Source organism: Mobula birostris, chromosome 20 (genome assembly GCF_030028105.1).
Source record: "Mobula birostris isolate sMobBir1 chromosome 20, sMobBir1.hap1, whole genome shotgun sequence".
Lineage (NCBI taxonomy): Eukaryota > Metazoa > Chordata > Chondrichthyes > Myliobatiformes > Myliobatidae > Mobula > Mobula birostris.
Genome location: NC_092389.1, coordinates 15,450,021 through 15,456,581, shown reverse-complemented (window position 1 = coordinate 15,456,581; position 6,561 = coordinate 15,450,021).

The window sequence follows — 6,561 nt, the reverse complement described above, 5'->3', positions numbered from 1 at the left end:
TTTGTGAGATTGGGGGACGTACAGGGGAATCACTGTGTGGTAGAGAGGAGGAAAAAGGATGCGTTGCACCTTCTACAGTTGCATGGGAAAGTATAAGGGCACAGGAAAGTGGGTGAGTGGGAAGACATGAGTGGACTAGAAAGTCACAGAGATCATTGTCATTGTGGAAAGCAGAAAGTGGGAAGAGAGGAAGATGTGACTCGCGGTGGGATCTCACTTCAGCCAATGGAAATGGCCAAGGATGATACGCCAGATAGAGAAGAGACAAGGGTGAAAGGTTAGAACCAGGGGAACTCTTAACTCCTCCAGCATCTTGGGTGTGTTGCTTGGATTTCCAGAATCAGCAGATTTTCTCTTGTTTGTGATTGATCTCTTTCTCTGTTCTGTCTGAGGGGAAAGGGGCAAATGCAAGTGAGGTATCCATCAGCTACAGTGAAGAGGAAGCTACATATCCTGAAGAAGGGACATTTCAGAAGTCCTGGAGAATGGAAAGCCTTATCTTGAGAGCAGATGTGATGAAGACAGAGAAGTGAGAGAAAGGGATTTTGTCCTTACAGGAGAGAGACTGGGAGGAGGTAGGGTCACAGTTGCTGTGTGAGTCAGTGGGTTTATTCTAGAGATGGACACTGAAAGGTCCAGGAAGGGAAGAGAAAGGTCAAAAATGGTCCAGGTGAATTTGAGGCTGGGCAGGATGGAAATTAGTAACAAAGGTGATAAAAGCAGCAGCACGACTGTTCCTTTCCCATCTCTACACACACACACACACACACACACACCCCTAACCATGTGGGTTTCTTCTCCTTTAGACTTCCAATCCCCATATGGTTCCACCTGCCTATCTTCCCTCCCTTTTCTGTTTCCTATGATCAGCCAGCAGTCTTCTTCTCTAACCCCACCCCACTTAGCTCCATCTGCCTATCTATACTAGCTATCTTTCCTCTACCCTCAATTATGATGCAAGGTTTGGACCCAAACATTAACCATCCCTTTGTCTCCTCAGACGCTGCCTGACTTGCTGAGGTCCTCCGGCAGATTTTTTTGCTCCAGCATTCCAGCATCTCATTGCCGGTCAGAAAAGGAATTTTCTTGGAATTACTCTGATTTGTCACAATAATTTCACTGGATGTGGAGACATGAAGGATGAACAATGAGGTTAAGTGACTTGTAAACTCAGTCACGAGCTTCCCCAGCATCCAGGACGTCTTCAAGGAGCGATGCCTCAAAAAGGGGGCATCCATCATGCAGGATAGGCACACTTCTCATTGCTACCATCAAGGAGGTGATACGGGAGCCTGAAGGCACACACTCAATGACTCAGGAGTAGATTCTTCCCCCCTGCCATCCAATTTCTGAAAGGACATTGAACCCATGAACACTACCTCACTACTTTTTTTTTTCCTCTCTCTTCTTGCACTACTTAATCATTTAACTTTTTAAATGTATACATACATTATATAATTGGTACCAAAAAGGGATTAAATTTATAGGAGATTGTTATGAACGAGGTATATTGATGTCATTTGAACAACTAAAGGATAAATATAAAATATCAAATAACACTTTCTTTTGTTACCTTCAATTAAGGGCTTACTTAAAAGGTAAGCTGGGTCAAACAGTGTTTTTGCCAAAACCTAATGAAATTGAAACTTTAATTCAAAAAGGGAAAAGTAAAAAATTTATTTCTTGTATGTATAATTTGATTCAAAAACAGACAATTAAACAAGGAATCCATAAGTCAAAACAAAAATGGGAAACAGATCTGAGTATTAATATTGATGAAACAAATTGGTCAAGACTCTGTCTTGACAGTATGACAAATACAATAAATGTTCGACTTAGATTAGTACAATATAATTTTTTACACCAATTATATATTACACCACAAAAAATAAATAGATTAAATTCAAATCTATCCGATAAATGCTTTCGGTGTAATCAAGAAATTGGTACTTTCTTACATTCTACTTGGTCTTGTTTTAAAATTCAACCCTTTTTGGATAAATTTAAGAGTCTTACTGGAACAAATTACTGGAACTCAATTTCCACATAACCCTGTATTATTTCTATTAGGTGATATTGAAGGGATAAAGCTGAAACTTAAATTGAATAAATATCAGAAAGAATTTATAAAAATTGCATTGGCAGTAGCTAAGAAGACTATAGCAGTTACTTGGAAATCTGATTCATATTTAAGTATGAATCATTGGAATAATGAAATGGCTAGTTCTATTCCACTCGAAAAAATTACTTATAATTTAAGAGACAAATATGCAACATTTTTGAATATTTGGCGCCCTTATTTACAAAAGATAGGATGGCATATTTAAGTGCTCCGATAAAGATCTTGGTCCCTTGGGGAAAGTAACGAATAAGTATACCAAATTTATTTTGAATTCCATGGAGCATGTGGAAACCTTCCAATACCCAGGCGGTTTTTCTTTTTTAGGTAGGACTTTATATGGGGGAGGAGAGGGTTAAGGGGAGGGGGGAGGGTAGATATTATCTTTTCATGTATTCTTTTTGAAAACTCAATAAAAATTATATTAAAAAATGTATACATACAGTACTTCTTACCGTAATTCATAGTTTTATTATGTATTGAGATGTTCTGCTGCCACATAACAACAAATTTCATGACATTATGCCAGTGATATTAAACCTGATTCTGATTCGATGATTTGAAGAGGAAGGAGAGAAGGAAATTGCAATGAAATTTCAATTACAAGCTATAACCACAGAAAATCTCCAGAACAGCGGAGATGAATAAGTTTGCAATCCAACCCATCTAAATCTGTGTTTACACTGCTGATCTCATAAGTTCCATGTTCATGGCCGGAGGCAGCAGCCTGAGGGAATCCCAGGTCAACTCAACTTTAATGATTCAATGGATTATTGATATAAGCAACCTGCATAAGATAGCAGGAGTGGAAAGGACAGGACAGCGGTGAGGTTATGCCATGTGTTAGGTGTTAAGGTACCTGAGCCCCAGTGGAATAAGAGTTAACATAGTGCTTTGGACTCTCTGCCTTCTCCCTGACTCCTTGTCTCCATCTGTGGTGGTCGCCAAATGGTAAGCACATTAAATCAAGTTACTCATGGTCTGAGAAGAAACAGTTGCCATTTGGGTTACAGCTCCCTTTCCAACTTTGATTGAATGTGAAGATCCTGGAAAAGCTATGGTAAAATTCCCTGTGATGGTTACAGGGGTGAGTTGGTTTTAGCCACAGGGAAAGCTGGGCTTGTTCTCCAGGATTCAAGGAAGTTGGAGAGTAGATCTAATGAAGAAGTAGAGATCATCACTGATATGAATATGGTAAATTGATATAAGTTGTTTCATTCACTTTGGGTTCAAGGTCCAGGGAACATATATAATTTAGGGAAATGAGTAGAAAAAATTGAGAGGAATTGGGTCGGCATGAGAAACGGAATGATTTGCAAGGTAATGGAGAAAGAGCTGGTTTGGACTACGTTATTCATAGTCATCAAATAACACAATGGACCAAATAGCCTTCCTGCATCTATAGTTCTATGAAGATAGAGTGGCGGCTTATACAGATAGAAACAAATTCCTTGAAACTGGTGGGGTTCAGTTGTATAAAATGTAAAAATGTTGTGATGCTCAAACTCACCCAGATCTAACAGAGGTAGAGCAGTGAGTATGGAGTTCCAGGAAGTGAAGTAGCCGAATACATATTGGAATGAGGCTGGGAATTTTTAATATAACCTTATAGATTTAACAATGGGTTTCAGGTTTCCCAGGTCTGGGGGAATTCAATGGGACACTCTTTCTCCAGATCCAGGACCCTGTAGAAAATTGCTTGCAGACCAGGAGGAGATGAAATGGTTTGTGAATCAACCTGTATCAATCAGCTGAGCTCTTAGATACTGCTCTATACAAAGACTGAGTTAATTGGGGATCTGAACCTACCAGGGTTGCGGATCAAAGCTATTCTACTCGTTCGAACCCAGGCAGAGTAACCTGATTGAAGAGATTGTGCAGGCACTGGAAAGGAAAGGAGACACAGTATGGAGTCCAAATCCAGAGTGTGTGGGGTTTGGGGAAATGTCCAGAACTCTGATTTCCCTCCAGAACCTTGGTAGGAAAGTCAACCCCTATTTGTACCATGGTAGTGTGAAAAACATGCAGCATTTAACCATGTTACTTCCTTGTGCTTGACAGCAGAGGGTTAAATGGCAACAGCCTAGAGAGGGATGCAGCCTGGCTGGACTGGTCTCAAGCCATCACCATGGAAATCAAGACTGACCAACCAAAATCAAAACTAGTAATAAACAAACTTCCACTTGATCTGCTGATGTTGCTTCTTCCCCTAAAGGCATAATCGGAGGAATTGATCATAGCTCCATCATGACATTGCTCATCCACTAAAGGTCACAACAGCTGTGAAAACCTACACTCTGCATCATCTGAGGGAATGACTCTAGACATTCAAAAAATCTATTTCTGTTTGTGACCTGCTTTGATAGACCGGTCGAGGTTTGCTATCTTACAATTACCTCTGGTGAGATCACTTGCATGTTGAACAACTTTCATTACTAATATGACACTGCAAATACAACAGGTTCATTTTATTGAACTCCATAATACTCTGACCTTCAGCTCTTTAAATTGATGGAGATATCACTGTCTATCAATTAAACTAGAAGTGAATCTGTCTTCTTTATCTAGAGACCCAAGTCAACCTCTGACATCAAACACCAGGTTTCAATCCCATTGGAGGCAGCTGTTGCTAACATTGCTGATGTGTGGTGTTGTCACAACTATTTACACAGGATGGCCTGGCAATTTGGAAAGATCGGGTATTCATTTTCTGTTTTGGATGAATTCATGGGAGATAACCACGATTCTTGAAGTATCTTAGCAGCAATTCCCTCCCTTCTGGAATCCATGAGCATTATGTTGTTAGGGTCAGATGTGAAAATAGAATTTCTGGACAAAATGAGGAAGAGGACACAGAGATGCTAGTTCCCCACCTTTCTGATGACCTCCTATTCAACTCGTAAATTTCAGTGCGGTCAGTGCTGTAAGATTCCGGCAGGCACTGGGCTAACAACCTTCTGATCTCAGACTGACTATGTTAAAGTATGAATTTGGGATTAAAATCCAGACCCAAGTGATAAACTTTGAAAAAGTCATTATATAAAAGAAACAACCTTTTAATTTTTTTTATTTTTATTTTAGAGATACGGTTGTGGAACAGGCCCAACAAACTGCCCTGCCCATCTGCCCATCTATTTAGCCCTCGCTTAATCACAAGACAATTTATAATGGCCAATTATTCTACTAACTGATAAGTCTTTGGAAAGTGGGGGGACTCCAGAGTACCCAGAGAAAACCTACATGCTCACAGGAAGGACGCACAAACTTTCTTGCAGAAGATGCCAGAACGGAACTCCAAGCTCCGGCATGCCAAGCTGTAATAGTGTCGCTTCGATGGCTACGCTACTGTGGCACCCCCTCGTCCGACATTTTCTTCAATTTAAATTACCTTCAGTTCAATTCAGTTTAATCGCCACAGCCCTGAGAACCACTGACCTGGGTGACCCAGGACATTGTACAGATTCTGCAATTCTTGTGATTTATACATACAATCTGGAATAAGGAACTCAGTGGGAATACATTAACAAATAATATTAGATCAGAAGGAATAGGAAGAGAAATGGAAAATACAAGATTATTTAATGCAATTTCCAGTAAACAAGGGTAAAGGAGAATGAAATAACTGATTCTTCGGATCCAATGCAGAACAAAAATGCACAATAAGGTAAAAAACAGAATATATATATAAATACATAAGATAGCTTCTATACATAGCATCTATAAAGTGACGCTAGGCACAGGAGTGTCTGTATCTGATGGGAAATGATAAAGTAGTGATGGTGGGTGAGTTAGTGTGTTGATCAGCTTTACTGCCTTACAGAAATACAAACAGACAGAATAAACTGTTCAAAGTACGTAAGTGGGCAACACAATGGCAGATGGAATTTAGAAAGTGCAAACGTGAAGTACATGTAGGAAGCAAAACATGACGTGCTCCACACTGCTGGAAAAGCTGAAAGAAGCTGACAAAGATGGTGTCAAGTGACACACAGAGAAAATTATGCAGGAAGGAACAGGCGGAAAGGGCAAAGGGCCAGCTTGAAACTTCGCCACAAAGAAAGCAGAGAAAGCAACGTCACATCACTGTCCCACCCAGGCTTTGGAGAGTGGCAATGCAGATATTACTTTTGACTGGGACATTTCCAGAATCCAAACTGTAAGGATTAATTTCTCATATCTGAAGCAGTCATTTTTGAATATCACTGATGGTCATTACATGAATGAGACCGAGATCTTTTAATCAATGTTAAATGTGCTTAAACATTGCAAAGCAGTTATCAAAAAGGTAATGTGACCATTGAACCAAAGAGCAACTCAGCAGAATATAAATCCAATGAGCTTATAGAGTTTAATGGACCAGGATTTTGCCAATGGTTCTGAATGTAACCTTGTCATTTAACTGTTTAAATGGAGATACGTCCAGGCATTTTCAGCCGTGGTCG